This window comes from Lutjanus erythropterus, chromosome 6 (assembly GCF_056507025.1).
Source record: "Lutjanus erythropterus isolate fLutEry1 chromosome 6, fLutEry1.hap2, whole genome shotgun sequence".
Classification (NCBI taxonomy): Eukaryota; Metazoa; Chordata; class Actinopteri; order Lutjaniformes; family Lutjanidae; genus Lutjanus; species Lutjanus erythropterus.
Window position 1 is genome coordinate 19737839 of NC_139322.1, and position 22616 is coordinate 19760454.

Sequence of the window (22616 nt, forward strand, 5' to 3'; positions counted from 1 at the left end):
TGTTCTTTCACATTTTAAGTTCAACTAATTTAACACAGGCCTCCACTAGTCAATATAATGTCAAATGATGTACACTAAGGAGACTGTTAATTTTCTGTAAAAACTTTTATTCTTGTCTTAACAAAAACAGAACTGACAGACCCTGAAGTCAAAAGACAGGGTCATCATAGGTTGAGTGACATGCCTAACACTGTGTAAAATTAAAATAAAAATGAAATGAAGCTGGGTTACATTGTGTCACATTATGTCCATCACTGTCCTTTGAAATCTTAGATGTCCCTATGAGTCACAACATTGACTTATGCAGAGGCAGGATATTTTTAAGTCCTGATGTCTCTCAGTCATTCATAACTTGAAGTCCATTCTGTTGTAGGGCTGGGTGATATGGCTTATAGATAATTATAAGTAACTATTTTTGGCTATGCTACACTATATATATTTTGATATACACATTACAAGTTCTCAAATAGTGATGATCTTATAGAATACGCATGCATTGCTGTAGATTAAACCATGTAATGTTATATTAAGTAGAGCTAGGTGATATGGACAAAATCAAATATCAGGATATTTTTGACCAAAAACCTATATCAATACAACATTATTATTGTAATATTGTAGATACTTTTCCAGTGTATTAACCCCATGAGATTTTTTATAATTAGTCAGTAGTCATGTGTATATAATGACTATGTGGATAAAGGTGAATAGTGGAACAGCTCGGGCAGTCTGGTAGGTTGAGAAAATTTCGTTACTGTGATGCAGCCCTTAAAACCAAGAAAAGACCATGCCTGTACCATATCACAATATCCAAAATCTAAGGTGATATCTAGTTTCATATCACAAGCCATGGAGGCTATTTATTTTCACTGACACTGAAATACTGCAGGTTCTTAATCTATGCAATTTTATATGTTTGTGTTTAAGTTTTTGTTCATCAGTTGAATTAGTGTCCTGAAGGGGGTATGGCAGACATTTTGACATGTCATACCAGAAAACAAACAGGTGCATTAATAATTGTTGCATTCCTGTTAAGGGAGGTCCTTCTATTGTGCATGCTGGCTCACTTACACTGAGACACTTAATTGAACTGAACTGTAATTATTGTTATTAAGTCCCTCTGTGTTTTTCCTGCTATGACAAGTCAAAAAATGTCTCCTGTGCATGCAGTTCATTAAGGGTTAGCTGTCGTGGTAGAAGAGGAAAATAAAAATGGCAATACCACAGTGAACAAATACTATGCCAGAAGCAAAAATCCTGCATTCGGAATTGTACTTGTGTAAAAGTATTGGCATCAAAATATACTCATGTTGCGTTTCATTAGTTGTCCACTTCTCCTCATTCACTCACCCTCAGCCACTGATATGACGTAACAGCATACGTTGCATGGCGGCCACTTGGAGAGTAGAGGGTGGGGGAGGAGCAAGGGATTTTAATGAAACACACTTGCTCTGCATCAGTCTCTGATTGAGAAATGTCTGGTTGTGATCTGTATCATGATTATCAAAACTATTATTTCTACAAGTTTATATCTTCATCTACAGTTTTTTCCCCATGTGTTTATATATACATACACTCAGCCTTTGAAGGTCAATCTCACCAAGTTCACTTAAGTTTTTCAGATGGATGTAACACCACTTATGATGGTGGCAGGGATTTCCCAAGGTGAAGTGAAAAAGGGGCATGCTTTATGACTAATGAAATGCATGGTTATAGTACCAAAAGTAAAAGTACTCATTATGTTGTGACTCATTCCAGTGTAAGTAGGGTTGCACAGTTTATTGAAATATGATCAAAATTGCCAAATGGCCTAGTGCAATATCCAAATTGCTGAAGCAGCAGTTTGTTTTTTTTTTATTAAGGAAATATGTGACCAAAACGGCATTATAATGAAGTCCTGTAGTGCTGGAGAGATGCCCTGTCCTGCTAATCTTGTTCTCTGGATGTAAGAAAACATGTTTGTTTGGTACAGATCCCAATGTCATGTCATCATGATTTTATTCATTTTTTTTTAAATGAAAATGATCATTCCAACTAATTGTGAATCATATCACAGTTGCAGTGTGTCAAAATAATTGCAATATGATTTTTTTTTACCACATTGTGCAGCCCTAACCACAGTGTAGAAATACTCTGATACACGTAAAAGAAATGTATTTGAAATTTTACTTAAGTAAACATACAAAACTAGTATCAAAAGTAAAAGTACTCATTATATAATGATGCATTCATGTGTAAGCATCATTAATGTTGCAGCTGGTGAAGGTGGGACATACTTTATGCTCTGCAGCATAGCTTAATCCATAAAAATACATGACACTATTTTGTGTTAATATTATGACTGCAACGTGGCAAGTAACTAAATCTGTCAAAATAAATGTAGTATAGAACAATATCAACTTCCAAAATGTAGTGGAGTAGAAATATAAAGTAACATGAAATGGAAATACTCAAATTAAGTACAGTTACCTCAAAATTGAGCAATTGTACTTACTTACATTCCACCACTGGTTATCTGTATAACTTTGCTGAGGAAAATCAGGCTGTGGAACAGATCTTTTGACATCAGTCCATGTTTCAGATTTGGTGGGGAATTTGGATTTTATTCAACCTCAGTAATCCTCTTTTGGAACATGGCCAAGTTTGGCTATTGGTTTTAGAGAGGCTTCACATCTCATGTGCCTTGTAATGTTGGTGTACAAATGAAACAGCATGATGATGTTATGGTGCTGGACAGCAGATGGCAGTATACCATCTTGAAAACCCATTGCTTTGCATTCAAGTTGCCACATGCAGACCATATAGCCTACCCTAAACCATCTATATTGCACAGTGCATGCTGTTTAGCCTCCACAAACTGTCCCACGGGCTTGTGAAGTAGTTTTAGTGCATATTTGTTTCTGTTTTCAAATGTAGGAGAGGTATGATGTTAAATTAATGTACTAGTTAGTATGAGGTTTGAGGTCCATAATAGAAAAATTAAGATGCTTAAGGCCAACAGAACAACAAACTATATGACTGGCCAAGTAGGTGGATAACAATACCCCAGGCTGAGGAAAATGTCATTGAATGAGAGTGCATTACAGTAATTTACTAAACTTGTCTTAGACCAAAATGCCTATTTTTAACTTTTTAAATAAAATACTTTTTTTATATTCTCTTTGTAATTAAATGCAAACTTGATTTGGATCAAATGTAAATCTGGGTAAAAAAAAAAAAGGATAATTAAGGGAGTTAAAAAGATTGTAGAAGTAGAAATTAAAGCCAGTATTTAAGATTTAAGGTTATCATTGCCACAGCAACTGCAGCTTAAATAATGCTCATCCTAAATTATTATAGTTATTGATGTTCTATAGCCTGCTTATTTATCTCAGCTCATTGGCAAGTCAATCCAGTCACACAGTACTTTACTCCTCCTCAATTAGTAAGCCTGGTTTGGCTAATTTAGTCTGTTGAAGACATTATAAGGACGCTTCATGTAATTTTATGCCAACGGACAGTCGATGTTGAGACCCTATAAATTGTGTTTAAGTGGATTAATAGTGTGCTGAGCCTGTGTGAGCAAAGTGTTGCTGAAAGTAGTGGCTCTCTATGCAGTTGGATAATTAAATGGGTTCTGCAAAGGCTAGCTTATTCAGTAGGTATTGTTTACATGTGTTCTTTTAGCTCAGATGTTAGGAATTCCTTTTTATCATGATTTCAATTAATACATATGAAAAAACAGATATGCACAATTATGAAAGACATTTTTTAATTCATCCTATTCATCAAGTCTTACTGATTTTGTACCTATTTTAGTAGTTGTTTTGTGGCACTGTTATTGCAGAAACCATTACAGCAGACGTCAGATAGCCTTGACTTTGAAGCGTCACTGTTGTGTGAAGTGATAAGATAGCTGTGCAGTAGGAATGTGAGGCTTCACCCTAATAGAGACTAGACTGAAAGTGGATTGTCCATGAAACTGCTTGATCTTGACCTGGCTGCCTGCTGTTACGGCTCCTCTGTCTGTCATAACCCCCGACCCCCACCCCACCCCCAATTCATGCACACACATGCACATACACACTATATGCATTGATTATTTTTTCTTTGGGAAGTGTGACTGGACAAATATCCACACTTATAAGCATTCAGTAGAAAAAAACACACTATCAACAGTTCTGGCACAAAATCCTCAGCATGCTGTTTATTTATCGGTTGTTGCACTATTCCACACAAATTTAATCCCCGTCGTCTGCTGATTTCTAGCAGCCTGGCTTGGAATTCCTGTCAATATAAGAAAATGGTATAGCCCCTGAGTGCTACTGCAGTTTTATTACCTGAGGTGGTCTGTCTGAATATAGCTTACCACATGTCTCATTCAAAGGGAATGGCAGGTATGTGTCACTAGTCATAAATTGTAACTTGCCTTCAGCAGTAATCAGTTGCCAAGGAAACCTCAAATGGGATTATGACCTTCTGTTGTGTATATGCAAGTAAACTGTTAGAGCTGTCGACATCCAAGAGACAAACATTAAAGATTTATGTCGGTAAACAATTTATTTTCTCATCATTGTAAATTAATGCGTGATGTGTCGTGTGTGTGAGAATAGAGTCTTTAGAATTATAATTACATGCAATTTCTACCAAATATAGTAGTATTTAATGCAATATTAGCGTTTTTGAGTTAAGTAACGCCCATCACTGCGGGGTGAGTGATGTAATCAGTGAGGGCTCTGTGACCATATAGTCAAGGAAAGGCATTAGAAGGGTAGAAAACAAAGAAAGAGGGAGCAGGAGCACAGTGCCTGGAAGGAGGGCAGAGTGTTGGGAGGGCGGAGATAGAGAAATGGGGGACGGTGGTATTTAGTATGCACGGCCAAGCTGCCCCATCTGCTTAGCGCAGCAGTCCCTGTCGTATAACTGTCTACAGGCCGTGGGCCACATAAAGAATGTCTCAGATTTGATGTAATTCCGCAAAATTAATGACAGCTTTACTCGGTATGGGCCGTGAGGGAATGATTAGTGTTTGATCGTCCATCTGATCAGTTCCCTTGGCTGGCTGCAGGAGAGATGCTCCACTATATACCGGCATGCTGCCTATGGGCAAGCACATACGCACACACAAACACACCTATCCCAAAATCATTCCTGTGCCCCCAGGCTCCAGTTTAGGTTTGAGTTCTGGTTCCTGTTTCCCTCAACACAGACAACCAATATCTTGTTAAATTCTCCGTGCTGTGATACTTCACATCAAAATGAACACCTACTGATGGGCTGGATGCAGGTCCCACTGGTTGAGTGATTGTGCATGGGGCAGTTTTTATTTCAGGCTGTGCAGTATTTCAAAGGAAAGTAGGCCAACCAGCATCCAATTTAGAGAACTCTGAGGTCACACTATGACCTTTTACAAGATATGCTTTACTGCGGTTGTGATTGGAATTGGGTATTAGTTTTTAAAAGAGATTGGCAATGGATTGGGAATTTGAGGGAAGAAATTGATCCGTGGGATGGATTGCAGGAGTTGGACAAGTGGAATTCCTCTCCTCCTTTTAATTCAGCCCCACCTCAGGCGGCCCAACCCCCATCTCTCTCCTCCTCTTGGGCTGCTGCGTTTACAAGCGAAGGGGGCATTCTGTTTTACAAGTGAGCCTGGTGCGTCTCGGTGTGCTAGCAACATTAAAATTGAACCCGTCTTATCTGTGCAAAGCGTGAGGCTTTACATCAGAGGCTGTCACACTACTGCCATGAGGCTCCTGTGTGCTTTTATGTAATGTGGTGCAGTCAAAAACCCAGTGGACAATTAAAGTGAGGTGATAGATAAACAAGTGATTGAAAACAAGGATGCTAGTTTGTGAAATGTAAGGTAGAGTTGGGGGGGGGGATGGAGGGTGGGGGGTGCGTAGGTGCTATTGTTGACAAGGCCAAGTCCCAACACATGACATGCATTTCTTCACCAAATCAAGTGTCATCGTCTCTTATAAACAGACAGATGTGGGTGAGGAGAAATGCTATTTTCAAAGTCGTACCTTTTCTGTGCTGAGTTGCATATGGCAAAGCTAATTTCCCATCTGACCATTAGCACATTGGTCCAGTACCAAGCACGGAGAGCCTAATTCAGTAAAGGCTTGGGGAGGGTTGTGCTTCTGCCAACACAGATTGTTGGACAGATTGGCAATCCTTCACTGTGTATGGATGTAGTGTTTTTCCCTGAAATTGTCGGCCATTATAACAAATTACTTGCAAAAACACCATTAAAGTAAACAAAAAACCTCTTGCATCTGTTCTGATGCGAGGCCTGTTCCAGTTCAATTGCAACTCGGTTCATTATCCTCTTTCAGTTTTCCTCTTTCCTCAGTATTTTTCCATTTTTGTACTCCCTTCCATAACACTGTCTTTCCAAATTACTTGAACGTGTTTCCTCCAGCACTGGGTCCCCCCTTCCCAATCGGCATCCTCTGATCTCCTTTCATTCTGCTCTCTTTCTTGGCCCACTCCTCCTCCCCCACTGCTTTCTCTTTCTCCTCCTCATTTTATATTTTTGGCTGAGCTGAGGACCTTTCTTAGCGCAGTGACCTTTCTGGTTTTAAATTAAGCCCCACTGCGGCATGTCTCTCTTCATAGACCGCCGGTTACGAGCCTTCAGAGAACCGCAAAAAAATAACGATTCTGATGAAATGGCCCCTTTAAAAAGCTCTTCCAAATTCCTTTTACATTTTTCTTCCCCTCTTCCCCCCTTTCTGGTCGCATTAATATTCACACTAATGAGGAACATCCTACAGAGCAGACCATGGAAAATGTGAGATGAGACACATGCACATGCCTCCCCACATGCACATCATACACACACTGTTGCTCATTGCTAATGGGTTCTAATCAAATGCCATGTATGTTTGAAGTGATTTATGAAAACTGGGCAGCCTGTGCTTGCAATGTGATTGCTTAATCAGAAAGAGACCATTTTTCAATGGATAACCCAGTTTGTGGCCTTTTAGAAGAGACCATGTTTTGCATTATGTGATTAATAGGCTTCTATTAAATTGTATTTAGATGATGAAGAGTTTTTTACTACACTGAGGTCATGTTGTTACCTGGTAGTTCTGTATTTGTTTCAGTACTTCACATATGTCCAGAGTTTCACAGTATGATGTCAACAGGCCAGTGCTGTGTAAAGAAACAAGGTGATGATAAACTTCAGTGCAGTACAGTCAAACAGCACGTCCCAGGTGCTGAGTAAGGTTGTAATGGCCTCATTCACTATCATCATCCTCTGGTCTCCTGTGCATAATTCTGCCTTGCTTTCGGAAAATGGAAATGAGGAATCTGACTCAGTCAACCAAAGCGTGATACAGAAATGCTCCAAATTTAATTGAAACAACATGAGCTGTGTCCGCTTTCCAAAGCCACAGTCAAACCATACCTGTTCATTGCAACCCTATAAAACTCAAGACAGAGAAAGCAACAGCAATTACAGAGAATAATCAGAGCAATTAAGCTCTCCAGTCAGGCTGAGCTGAAGGCTGTTTCTGGCCTCATGGGAAAGGCTTCCAATGAGTGGTACTGAATTTAGGTCAGGAATAGGGCTGCTTGATATGGTGAAAAAAAACATATCGCGATTATTTTTTGACAGATGTTGCAATTGAGGCATGAGACACGATTAGTTGGAATGGTCATTTTTTGCATCACAATTTTTATTTTCACTGGAAAAAAAAAACTTAAAACCAGGGTTATTTGACATTTTTGTGGGTACATGTACAAAAACAAACATGTTTATGGGAAACAATATTTATAGTCCAGGGCATCTCTGTAGCCCTACACCACTTCATTATTATGATCCTGTTTTGTCGCACGGTTTTCCTTTCTCAAAAAATTGCAGCCTCTGCAATTTGGATATTGCACTTGGCCATATTGCGATTTTGATAATATTTTCATTAATTGTGCAACCCTAGCCAGGAGCTTCAAAATTTTACCCATGAATATTATCTTCAGTCTAATATTTTCATGAACATGGGGTTTAGGCAGATGTGTATATGATCTTTATCTGATCAGGTAATCTAATTGAGATCAAGATTTCTTTTGTAAGAAAGACTTGTGTAAGGCAGATTAAATAAACAGAGAGAAAACAATCCACAGCAGCATCAGAAACAGTCACTCAGACATATTTTTTTTAAATGTCCAAAATTAAAAGTCTCAAATCCCACAGTGGGATAAGATGTTAAAGTTTTTAAATCCTTTGTAGGCCTCATTTATTCCATTAGAGCATCTTATTTGAGGGTGGTCTTTCCAAATTCAGTGTCTGTCTTCGGGTTCTCCAGAGTTATCTTGTCCTGAGATCTGGTCTGGTAGCTTAAAGAACAGTACGAAAATATCAGTACACTGGCGTATCACAATATTTTATTTTGTGATACTGAATTGATTCTCAAAAACACTGTATCATGTAGGGGTGTAACATGTCGTGAATGATATATAATTTTTTTCATGATTTAAAAAAAATCATATTGTGATAATGGCAATATTACAACTTGTTGACAGGTTATCACACTGTTATACACAGCAATAGCAGATGTGGCTGAAAGTGAAAGAAACGGTGCTGCCTGTGCCACAGTGGAGGAGTTATTTACAAAAATGTGAGTGAATTCAGTAGTCTGGAAGGGGTTCAGTTACTAAAGATCAGATGTACAATTAACCATAGTCATTAATGGGGAATACAACAACTAATTTTACCACTATAAGCAGAAGCATTCAACTGAGCACAGAGAGAGCCAACAATCCTGCAAGGAGAGCTCAACAGCTATTGTGACTTCTAAACCAAAAGTGTTTTTCAGTATTTTGTCATATTGTAAAAAATATTGTCATCACACCCTGAAATATGTTACTTTCGGGTCATATCACTTACCCATGGTGTCATGATATTGTGATGCATTCAAAGGTCTGTAGCAGTGGTCAGTAGACAAATAATAACAATATATCACCTTGCTTACATTATTGCAATATATTGGATCGTAACCCCTGTATCATATCACGTATTGTATTGCAAAATTCTTGGCAATACATTCCCCTAATAGCCTTAAATTTTAGAAGAGATGTACTATATTTAAAGTGGCATTTTTAGAAGACCTTTATAAACAAATATGAGACGATGGTATGCAATTCTCTTCTTGTTGCTGGTGTGCAGTGCTGGGAGAAATTTACAGAATCAAATATCACATTTTTTTTTATCAAATACCTTGATGTTGGTATTGTAACAGTATTGTAGGTATGACTATTAGTGCTTTAGCGCAATGACTTTCTTGATAAATAATCATCAGTAAACAATCAGCATATAATGATTGAGTGGCTAAAGAAAAATAAAACAGCTAGAACAGTCTGGTAAGTTCAGAAAACTCCATCACTTAAATAGGTCACTTTAAATAAGCCTTTAAAACCAGGAAAAGACACCCCTTTTGCAATATCGCAACATAGCAGTATCTAAAATCTAGGATGTCGTGTCTCATGTCACGATATTGATATAATATTGATGTATTCTCCAGCCCCACTGTTGAGGACCAGTCTGCTTTTTCATATAGTGTGCAGTGGTTGGTATATGCAGTATCTCCAGTAATGAACCATAAGGCACAAAGGAACTTCTAAAATGAAAGATTTTTTTCTGGAATAGGTTAGCACCATACTGGGTTTATTGCACTGGGAAGATGGCCGTATTTAAGCGCATTAGAGCTGCACTTTTTCCAGCTACATATTTTGTGTCATAAAATTTCCACTGACACCCTCAGATGCAGACATGGTACCAAGAAAAAAAACAAGGTGTGGAAAATTCAGAGCAACCTGTGTGACTTGATGTGGAAATATGCAGACATCAAATGTGCTGGTTTTCTCTACTCAACAGATTGGTCCTCTCCACTAAAAGCAAGCGTACTGTAGCCTTGAATATTAATCCTGCACCTCTCCTATATGGGCTGCATCTCCCAACATGCAGAGATGATTTCTGGGGCCTCTCTTCGAAGGTGCTCCTTGTAGCCTTGGTAACCCTAATGAATTATGGGCCAGCCCAGTTAAAACATGTGTGGTATTACCCCATTCCAGGGTGTGTCCTCCTGGGTGTCTATGAATCACTGATCTCATCAGACTTGTTCTCTCACTCTCTCTCTCTCTCTCTCTCTCTCTCGCTCTCTCTCGCTCTCTCTCGCTCTCTCTCTCGCTCTCTCTCCTTCTCTTTCCTCCCTACTCCTTACATCTCTTCTCTCTCTCTCTCCATCTCCTTGCTCCCCTCCCCCATTCCCTGTCACAGTCCCCTGGGGCGTCTGTCTGGGATCTGCCAGGCTCATCAGTGGAGGAGAGGAGAAGGCTAACTGGGAGCTCGTAGTGGCTGTAAATCTGACCAGGGAGGGAGGGGAACCTGCAGTGGCCACACTTCCACTGCAGCCCAGTAAGTCCCAGCAGCAACAACACCCCCCCTTACTTGCATCAACATGTGCAGACACAGACATGCACACAAATGCTCAACAAGGCAGTTTGTACTCAGGTGTTCAGGTGTTCTCAACCATCAAAGCTCATCTAGCTTACCTTCACTGCAATTAACAAAACTTGTCTTAACCTGAGAGTGATAATGGGCTCTCATGCTATATTTTTCACCACTTTTTTTACACAGTCAACCAGCATGCATATGCTATCAATCAAAACAATCTACCTAATGTTCTGAAAAAATATATAACATATATATGTATATATGCGGATACCACTGTAGCTGGTACAGTTCTGTTAGGCCAACAGCTGGCCAATAATATCAGCCGACTGATATATTTCTCTGGCTCTAGAACAGACATGTTTGATATTCTCATGTGGTATATAGTTTTGGTGTTTTATTGCTGATCCCTTACAATATTATGTGTCTGTTTTGCTTCATTAAAAATCAATAACTTAAATGACAGTTGATCGGCCTATATCTGTGATAGAAGAATCCCCAAATTAATACACATATTGTATGCATAGAGAAGACTGTTTGCTATTTCCTAGAAAGAGGATGACTGCAAATGTTTGCTTCTAAGGAGGTGATGAGAGTTGGGTTGTGTGCTATCTAAGAAGTGAGAAGTATTATTTAATCCATGGCGCTATGCAGAGGTAATTTCAGTCCCTATAAAGCCTTGGAAGCCTAGCACTGATCTGGACTGCAATGCAGTGAGGTGGGCCCTTCTCTCTCATACATACATTTAGCTGGGTGTGATACCATTCCATACACATAGACACACACCCTCCCTCTCCTTATCTGAGAAATAAGCATTTTTACAGAGTTTGAGCTGTAAAAGGAGAGGAGCAGATAGCCCATAAATCTAGCCATAAAAACGTTAAGTTGTCAGAGGTGCCATCAGCTATCAATCGTGTGCGGCAAGCTGATGAAGGGGAAATAGGTGATAAAAAACAGCATTTTAGGGAAATTATGTCCAGTCTTCCATTTGCGAAGTGCTGCAGTCGCATCACGGCAGAATCTTAATCACTGGCTGGTGTGGCCAGGGACTGTTCCTTTGGTGTGACAGTGAGGAGGAGCACACCCTGGTGGGAGGGTTGGATATTGAGGAGGAAAGGAGAGCCGTAGGGGAAGGGGGGGGTGGTTGGGTGGGGTGTGGGGGGGGGGGCAGCGTTGTAGAAAATTATACAACTAGCATAAATCACTTCTACACTACCGTTTTTCTCTCTCCCTCATTTTCTCGCTTCCCCCATCTCCCTTGCGCGCGCTCTCCCTCTTTCTCTCCTTCATGGCCGTGCATCTCCCTCTCCTCATTTGCACTCCCACGGCTCCTCACCCTGACGGTCGCCCCCCTGGCTTTCTGCCCTTTATTCTTCTCTCAGTCCCTGGCCATGTGCTTTATTTGAAGCACTGTTGTGTGGTCACCCTCACTACACCACTCTCCATCCATCTCAACTTCATTTCCACTGTGGTTTGTTTACATGCTTTCTTTATTGATCTGTTTTTTGTTGCCTACCAGGGGATTTATCCCCTGTCCATGGGACTGTATTAGCGAACCTTGAGATTGACTTGTCTCTCTGAGATGGCTCAGATATAGTCTGTTCTTGAAATAAAAGAAAATGCCATCTGGGCTGTGGCTTATTTCACACTTTATCAGACAGCGTGGTGACAGGATTCCTGGTTGCTTCTTTATTGTGGAATTTTCCTCCCCAAACAGAAAAACAACCAGAGATGCCTTTATATCCAGTGGCATTTTAGTACAAGGATATTCATTGAAAGGGCTGTGGGATGAAAGTAAATTATATTGTACCCCATAGCCATTTTTTTATATTAACTTTTGTATAATACAGCGTGTGACTTATTCCAGTCAGTAAGGAAATGTGGGCTTGTAGCACAGAGCAGAGATATAAAGGCATCATGTGAGAGTACTCTTCCCGATTGAATTGATAAATGCCTTCATTGTCTGATCTGTGACTCCCCCTTTAATCTAAGGTCATTTGTTAATTAATTTGAATAGCCTTACAGGCTCTGGTTCTGCTCCAGTGGTCTTGGTTGAGTGATGTCATCCTGCACAGAGCAGACTTTAAGCGCTGTGAAATGGATGCAGTGATGCATGTTCATCTGCAGTGGCCCCTCTGCTATACTCTGCCCTGTGTCCATTTATCAGGGGAAGGTGTTACAGAGCACAGAGCTGTCCTTAAGGAGTGAAAAGTGGCAACGCAGTATTTCTCACTTGAAATGGTGACAAAGATGGAGTGGACTATTGATTGACTATATAGAGCTGATAGTTCTAGTTCTGATGAGTTTATAAAGATATAATGTTTATGTAGAACTGCCACAACACTGGCTTCATTCACCAAAGTTGCAGGTCACCTACCAACTGGTTCTCTGCCGTCCTGGTTAATGTTCAGATATTAAAGATGCTCTCTGGCAGTGATACCAGTTAGCAAAGTTCTGTGTCAGGGGCTGTGCTGCCACCCTTAGTTAGACTGAGGTACTGTAATGCAGTATGCACTCCCACAGCATCAGTTTTGGTGGGCTACTCTGCAGTTCAGTCACACAGCATGTGTTTGTGACAGAGGGTAGTTTAACAACACATCTAACCTTACTGCATTACAGCTAGTGTACCAGTGAACAGGCAGGCTTTATGTAAAATGGGACTGTCACAAAGATATACAGTCCCAACTGTGTTTAAGCTTTTCCACCTTCTGAATGTGGTTAATATTTAAAAAGAACTAGGCATTAACATTGTCAGCAGTGTTGTCCTCATGTGCATTTTTGGTTTTGTCATACATCTTTTCCATCATGTGTCCCTTTCCCTTTCCATGCTTGTACTTTTCTTTATTTGTTGATCATTTGAGTGACATCTTTTTTTACACATTAAATGTTACCTATTGGCATGTATTAGTGTTTCTGCTAAGTCTAAAGTTGTGAGCATGCTTTTTACCCCCATGTAGACTTGATACACATTAATTCCTGGCTTAGATTGTAACAGTTTTCTATGCATTTGTAATCTCCAATCTGGTTATATCATTTTGGCTTTTAAACATTGCTCGAAAATCTATATGGAAAGGAAAGGCTCTGATCTCAGCTGGGTGGTGATGTATTACCTTAATGTTTTATTGCACAATACCAAAGACATTTGTTATTAATTACCTTAATTTCATTTGGCTTGCTTTCGATTTTTGAAAGATAGGCTGCCAAGGCTTATGTTTGTATTCAGAAGCTTATTCTTTTGACTTTGGATAATGGTCTTTTAAGATTTTTAAAAAAGTGATAAACCTCTGAGAGTTTCTGATGGATCCTTCCTCGATCCTCAGAACTGCAGTGACAATTGCCTTAATTGACATTAGGGCTGCAGGATAGGTTTAAAAAAACATCTTGTGATTATTGTGTGTGATATGATTCACCATTGGTTGCAGTGATAATTTTTGCATCATGATTTTCATTTTTACAAAAAAAATAGAGAACAAGATTAGTAAGCCAGGCGTCTTTGCGGCACTATAGTACTTAGTACTTATATAATGCTGTTTTGTTACCAATATTTCCATACAAAAAAAAAAAAAAACTTCTGTGATTTGGATGTTGCACTTGCAAACCATATTACATTTTCAATAATATTTCAATTAATTGTGCAGCCATAATTGACATGCAGGTGGCATAAATAAGAGGGTGAATATAACACATTTGGAAGACACAGCACCTTTTTTTGTGGTGTGCTGTTGTAGGGAGTGGTTTTCGTCTCTTTTAGTGCAGTGACAACTGCATCTGCCAGGGGGCAGTCGAGCACACACATCAAGGCAGCAGAGAGCCACAGAGAGTCCTGCCTGTGCAGATCTCCATTTCTCCCTTTGTGGCAATGTTGCTGTCTGTCCTTTTATCAGAAGACATTGAAAGCAAGTTGCAAATTAAGCATATCTGTGCAGCATTTGATGAATTAATGTTGAGATTAGCACTACTATTAGCACTAGTATTAAATGTATTTGAATCATCTAAAGCCATGGGTATAGTTCTGCTGTAATTATAAGCACTCACTGGTTTATATCCCCTATTAATGTTCTCTTCATTAGCATTAAATCATGTCAGTCATTTTCCATTTGAAGGTCAGAGGAGGGAAAATGAGAGATGGAGTGAAGATGGTCTTATCTATAGGACAATGTCTGTGGAAAAAAAAGCAATGTTAAGACTATAACACTTTAATGTTAAAGCATTCAAAAAGTTTAAACAGCGTACATAAAAAGAACATTTATTCACTCTCCAAAGTAAGCTTGCCAGTTACAGTTCAATGAATTCAAAATGTGGAGTTGTAATTTTGTACCCATAAAACTGTTGAAAGAATTTCATTCATTTCACTACTACTCATTTCACTACTCAGCCCATTTATGAGCAATAAGAAATAGATACATTAATGTTATTGCACATTTGAATAATGGCACAGCACTAAACTTCTTACTGAACATTCACCAAATGGTTTTGTTTTTTTCCTTTATTCTAAACCAAAGAAAGTAAAATCGAGTTATGATTCCAGGCCACTAATGATGAAGTTTTGGAAGCAACATTTTTTATTATTATTTAGGTGCATTGTTATACTACTTTGTGTTTATAATAGAACATAGTAAAATTAAATATTGCTGTTTGTTTTTATTCATAAGTAATTTGTTTCCTCCCTCTCAGCACTTTGACTGTTGGTGTGATTAAAGGTTTGCTGCTTTTGCACAGCGGGTATTTGCACAAAAGTATGTTGATTGCAGAAGTATGGTTGCATAGCACGCTGTGTAGGGCTATTTGTTATTGTGCTATAAAGGTGATTACATCCTAGGTTTAAACTTGTTTTCAAGCCCAATGTCACTTCTGTTTCCTTAGCCCGCCATAGAAGAAAAGTCATAAACCCCTTCTTTTTTTTTTCTTCTCGAGCAACCGTGTTAAAAAGAACACCTGTAACTCGACACACAGACCTTTCTACTCAAATGCCAGGGGCAACTTTATGACTCATGGGAATGGGGACACACAGCTAAATAGATAGTTTGTGCACAAGCCTATCCTCCACTCAAGCATTCTCCTGGTTTCAAACAAAACGTGCATTTGGACAACATCTGAATGGAGGCCATTTTGGTTTGGCCTTATGTTTGCACAGTCCTGGGATTGTGCAGGCGCTGGTGGGGGATGGGTGGGCTGCTGCCGCTACCCTGAAGACTCCTGTTAATGTTTTAGTCATTCTGGAGCCGCTGGGCTGGGAGACAGATTCAGTCAAAAAGCATTTGAGCACCCTCAGGTCCTCAGAGTGATTTACTGCGTATTTGGACATCTGCAAAGAGCTTTTGCACCTTGAAATTCTCTCTGTCTCTCCCTCCCTCTCTGTCTATCCCTCTTTGCTGTAGTAAACCCTTGGGAATGTTCTGTCATACTGAGTCACCTTGAAGGTATCCAAGGTAGAGTCACTTCCTGTCACCTTCTCCCTCAATAATGCACCCCTCCCTCTCTTCCACCCCTCCATCTTGCCTCATCTTTCTATCACCTTCAAACCTTCTGCTTGGGCCTCAACCACACCCCTCTCATCTTGGCCATCAGATTTAATGTGCACTGCTCCTGCTCCTGTGTCTCTTAGCCCACCTCTTGCTTACCAGCTGGACACATCAATCCATGTGACAGGTGCTTGTCAGTCTGCTCCTTACTGGGCAGAAGCCCAAAAAGGAAACACAAAGTCTTAGACAACACAAGTCAGAGTAGGGGAGAAGAAAATGTGTTAAGAAATGAACACGTCATATCTTTCCTCACTAACAAGACAAGTGTAGGTGACTGAAAAGCAGTGATGATTAAGTTAAATTACCTAAACAAGTTGTATTTACTGCTCTGTTGCCTATGGCGGCCACCCTGAGTCGAGTGAAGTGGAGAGCCGTCAGTGGTCATCAATAACAGGTCTGTGGTGTGGGTGGTGCAGGCTGTGTGGCATGTGTTTTAGAAGTGATGGCCAGAGGCCCTCTGTCTCTGCAGCTCTGAAAATATGGTGTCATTAGCATCTGTGTCTCCATAACTGGGACTGTTGCTGAAGAGGCCCAAACATATCTGGTATGCAGTGTTTAGGAGGCACGCAGACAGGATAATTGCTGGGCAGAAACTGTCCGCAGCTCCAGACTTTCAAGTGCTCATTGCCTTTGAGCGTTTTACACCCCAAGTGGCTGAATAGCCCAAGGAAACAGGGTCTGCATTGATTTATTGCTCACCCTCAAGTCTTTTGTTTCTTAAGACCGAGGATGACTCAATCAGCTGCTAAGACATTGTCTCAAAATTGAGTTTGTTTATAATATCGCTAATATTTGACTTGTTATTTTGCTGCACATAGAAATCGGAATGCCACAGAAGTACACACATAAAATAGAGCTAATGTGCTAAGCCTTTATCCCTTACTGGTGCATTCCCCGAAATGTTTGGCTCCATTTCATAACCACAGTAGTCTCCCTGCCAGTACCAGTGATTACACACAAGAACAAAGTGTTCTCATTGAGATCGAGTAGGATTTGGAAAGTGGTCAGGGTAAATCTGAAACAGTATCTGCCTATATAATAATTAATGATGGTTAGCAACGTCTTTCTTGCATGCTCTGCTGTTTAATAACAGTGTTACATAAATGTAAAGCTACAATGTTCTACGCTGTTTTTTTTTTTACTTATTATTTTTGTGTCTATGAATGCACGAGTGAGACATTACACGTACTGCTAAGTAAAATTACAAGATTAACTGTTGTGTCTCCCTCTTTATCTCTTCTTGCCTCCCTCATTTTCTTGTTAAAAGACACAAAAAAGAGTTTATAATTAGTTGCATATGGTACTCAACTGGCATACCCATTTATTTGTGTGTTAGCCAAGACATATTTACAGTCAAATGTTATGTCTTGCTATAAACATATTTATTGTTATATCATACACTTGTGGGGATGGCACAGTGATTGACACCACAATGAGGAAAAGAACAGAGAAGCTGTGTAGGACTTTTCATTCCATTAAGAGCGATTTTATACTTAGCCAACAAACAGTGTACATAAAGTAAACTACATCTTTGTTACAATTATGGTCTTGTCTGTGTTGTCAAAATAAAGTTTTATTCAACATTTAGCATTTATTTCCTCAGTGGGATGAAATACAGAAGCTGGACACAATAAAAGCAACAATCTAATGCAAATGGGTTGTGAAAAAAAATGCCTTTGTGTAATATAATACAGTAATATTATAGTTTTTGTTGAGACTGTGCCAGAGAGGTGTTGATCTAACTTTATTGTAAATTTAGGGCTACTATTTTCTCCTTCCACCCCTAAATGTATAGGAGCAGGTGTGTTTTTGTCTGTGTCGAGGAGAGCGAAACATAAAGGACTAATACTTTGTTTTTTGATTATTTTCCTGAAATATTAGGTACACTTTAAATACAATGCAAGCCAGTTGAACAAATCAGCAATTATCTGACATAGTCTTAGTATTATATGATATGTGAGAGCTTATATGTGTAGTATTAATAAGAAAAATCAGCATAAGAATCAGGTTTTATTCCCAAGTTGGTTTTCACATACAAGGAATTTGGAATTTGCTCTGGTATGTTGAGGGAATAAACAGGACAAGAAAAATGTACATAAAGATGAAAGGTGAGAGCAAGAAAGCATATATGGAAAAAATGACAATAAAATGAAGAAATATTGGAGTTGCATTGTTTTCAATTGGTCACAGTTTCTTTGACAGTTTCAAATTTGGTGAGTACATTAAGTCAAAGGTTACACATAATTGTGTTCTTTTACCATGTCGGGTGACAAAGTGACACATACATGTCTGATAGAATGAGGCACACCATATGCATTTGCACTGTTTCTCTTTTATACATGCATCCACACAGCATTTTGCTGGCTAGAAGGATGTTGCACACTTAGCTATATCTTGACAGTGAAAAATATCTGTTCAAACAAATTATCTATGCACAATAAAATGTATCGTCGTTGCCTCAGCCAGCTCAGTTCAACCAGGGGAACTTCAGGCTTGTTTCGTGATTTATCTTAAATTAGAGCTGGAATATCTCTCCATTTGAACAAACCCCTGCTTAGCCCTCTAAGGTATGGCTCAAAGTATGCTAAACCTCAGCCAGCAGCCAATACTTGCCAGCACTATAAATGCCCAGATGTCAGTACCTAAGCAAAGCCTGACATGAGGAAAAATGATTAAGACAAGCAGAATTCTTCAGTACACACACAACACAAATAGCTACTGGGAGATATTTGCTTGAGGTTATTGTGTCAATCAAATCCATCATAACTGACAGAACAACTAATAAATTTTAAATGGTAGCTTTGAGTAAGTATGTGTTCTTGGGATTCACAATGCTCTACTATTCCCACAGATGTTAATGACTCATTTCAAATAACTAACTTAAGCCTTTTGGTGGAAACTTGTATGCATCATGACAGTTTGCACTATATAGACACTGACATCTAACCCGTTTAATCTCTAGACAGAAATAAATGGTGATAGAGGCTTGCTGGCTATTTCATTAGAGGCTATCTAATGGCTTCCATGTTGCTTTGAAATGTTAGTGGTGGTGGAGAGTTGGAAGACGGCAGTGAAAAAGAGTGACATCAGCATATGTAACTGGAAACATATGAAGTCTAATTACGTAGTATCCATCTTTGCCGTAATGGAACATGAAGCTGAACTCCTTCACAGGTGTCAAAAAAAGAAAGGAAACATTTCTGAATAATTAATATGGAAAAATCGTTGAAGCAGGCAGGAAAAGTCTTGGTGAAGCCATGTTGTGCAGAGGCATATTTCCTCCATTTGGTCAGAAGTTGACTCAAAAAGATAGACCCTTTTCTGTTTTGCAGTTTGAACTCCACCCACATGACCAAATAAGTCCACAAAGCCATGCTATACTCCGCCTTTCTTTGCTACAAAACAAAGGGGTTTGTGGTCTGATTTAAAAATACTACTTTTTTCCTTTTGCAGGATTTTTATGACAATGGTATATGCATACACTTGTGCAATTATTCACAGGAACACATCAAGGCTCCAGACATGGGTGTGTGCTCCTGCAGACATGGAAAATCTGGTGACGCTGAGAAAGACTGCTTAGATGAAGGGAATTAAAGATCTTGTCAAATGACCGTTAGTGGTTAACTCTCTAGAGGTACAGCAGTGGCAGTCAAGAGTGATGCACCACAGAAAGTAATTCTGAATCACAGCTTTTGCAGTTGTGGACGACTTTAAGGACTCGTGCCAAATCCGATCATAAATAAACAGACAACCTCCCACCGAAAGTTAAAACAAGCGATTGGAGTAAATTTCATTCCTAAATTTACAGCCTTTATACACGTTCTTTATACAAAAACTGACAGTAAGTGACTGTTAAACAAGATTTAAAAAACAGTTTATTGATTGTAAAAGGTCTAGTAAAGAAGACCTTTATTTTTGAGTTACGATGTGATGAAAAAACTGTGAAAAGCTATGGCTCATGAAATATCTATAAATACTCATAATATAGCCAAAAACTGCAGTCTATGCTTTGTATAATAGTTTTTGTTACACCTAATTTGAAATGGGAACATATACTAAAACACATATTCCATGTTCTACTGTGTGTGTATGTCAGTCAAACATTATGCTACCAAGACATTTTTCCAGGGGCAAATCCATCTCTTCATGTTTGCCCAACCACTGCAGTAGAGGAGAAGATATCCTGTAGAGTCTATGCTTTGTATAATAGTTTTTGTTACGCCTAATTTGAAATGGGAACACGTACTAAAACACATTTTCTACTCCATGTGTGCGTCAGTCAAACATTATGCTACCAAGACATTTTTCCAGGTACAAGTCCATCTCTTCATATTTGCCAACCACTGCAGTAGAAGAGAAAATGTCCTGCTTCACAGACGACATTTACTTTACCGAACTTAAGGGAAAACCATCTAGAAGGCAAAGCACTGTATGCTCCAAAGTGTGAGATAAGCAGTAGCAGTTGTTTGAGCTGGATGTAGGCCACCACGTGCATTGATTATTTGTGTTGTAGAAATAGGTTTAAAATCAGGAACAACAAAGGAACAGAATGTATTTTATCTAGTGTTTGTATGAGCATTTGATTGTGTTGTGGTGTAGGGCCCAACCGATACTGGATTTTTGGAGTTGATGCCAATAGCGATATTAGGGAGTACAAAATCATCAATATACCGGATAATGTCCTTTATACAGAATAGAATCTATACGTAATCTATACGTACTATCTATACGTAAGCACACATTTTTTGCAATGATCCCTCAAAAGTGGTTAGCACTTGTAAGAGGATATGTAATTGGGGCAGGATGTTTTACAGTTTATCAGTAAATTTCATTGTTCAGAATGACATCAGGGCACTGATGGGTAAAGCACTTTAACTGGTCTTATTAATATACTGTAAACCAGAACAAATAAGCAGTGCTCAAAAACATTGAGGCAATCAGTTGCCACAATTGTTGTGAGTTCATAAGTTAGTGTTACATGGACACAGTTAAATAAATGATTGATTAAGCCAATTCAAATAATTTCTGTAAATGCAACTCAGAATGTTCATTCACCCCTTTCACTGCAGGAAGTTATAAGAACTGAATAATTTTAAGTGTAAAAACCCACTATTTCATGTTCAGTAAAGTTCATATTAACTGAAAATTATGAATAACCACAAAAGAAATTACTTATATTTTTAAGTTAGTAGAATTATTAAACAAATTTTAGTTTTTTTGTACTTACATTTATTTAATTTGATCATTTGGTTTAACAGTGTAATCGTAAATAACTATAAATTTAAAAACACAAGTATATGTGTGTGTGTGTGTGTGTGTGTGTGTGTGTGTGTGTATACATATGTGTGTGTGTGTATATGTATATATATGTATATATATGTATATGTATATATATGTGTCTATGTGTATATGTATATGTATATATATAGCCAATAATATCAGTTAGTTAGTTTTATCAGTTTTTTGGCCAGTGAAGCAGCTTTTAAGGTGGAGAAGGAGAAGACATTTAGGACATTTTGCATCTGAACTGCATTAAAAGTAAAATTTTAGTTTGAAATTGTTCAGAATCACCCACCAACTGCATCATTTCTCCTGAAAGTTTCTGCATTTTCTAAAATCCTGTATTGGAATTGCAAAGCCAGGTAATGTACAGTTAACACACTGAGCTTAATATGGGAACTTTAACCAATCTGAATTATTTCTCTCTCTCTTTATCTCTGCATGTCTGTGTATCTGTACTGTAAGCCATCAACCACATAAATCTATCTTGTTGATTTATGCATTTCACTGCAGCTGGGTTGAGTCCTCTTATGTGCATTTATTGCCATCTTGCTTTGTGTGGATGTGTGTGTGCTGGCTGGTATGTGGTTGCTACAGCCTGGCTTTGTTGGGAAAACCTGTCACATCTTGATTGGTTTCCATATAATTTAGTCTTGCTTTGATGGATAGATGCAAGTGATAGACTGGCACTGCTCTTGTCTTGCATATGATGATATAATGGCTGTGCACTTTTCTTGGCAACAAAAATGAAATGAAAGGCTTTCAGATTCAGCAGTTGTAGCTGTCATGTGGCTGACACCTTCATATAATCTTAGATTCAATTGTGCAAAAAATTAAAACAAAACATTTTTCAAAGGGATAGATTTGGGAAGGTGTTTCAAGTTTTTCTTATTTTAAAGTATTTTGACAATTACATCCACCACAGTCCAGAAATTGACATGCAAATAGCTTAATTATATCAAAACCAGACAACCTAACCAAAATGTTTATTTAAATCAAAATTTGTATCAGCTAACGTAAAGGCAAACTATGCAGGATTTTCCCCCAAAAAACAATGCATAGTCTCAAAAATAACAAAAATAATCCCTCTCAGTCATCACCCATGACCCACCAGAGTTGTATGGTGGTGCCTACATCTGCAGAGACCCCTACCTCTACCCCTACCCTCTTATTTTCTCATGTCGCTTTACCAACCCAAAACTTTGGTATTTGAAATCTTGGGAATGAATTGGACTATATAAACATATAAGTAACTGTAAGAGGAGAAGGTGTGGGAAAATAGTGGAAAACTGTGTAGTTCTGGGGAAAAATAATTGTAGAGTGAGACTTCTTACTTTGTTTGTGCGAAAGAGCAGCTTGCCAGGGTCTGACAAACC

At 38.7% G+C, this 22616-nt stretch overlaps 1 long non-coding RNA gene across 1 annotated transcript in view; it reads left to right on the forward strand.

Moving 5' to 3' along the window:
• Window positions 1-22616, forward strand: part of LOC146325183 (uncharacterized) — a 41459-nt gene that overhangs the window by 5375 nt on the left and 13468 nt on the right. The window lies entirely within an intron of this gene.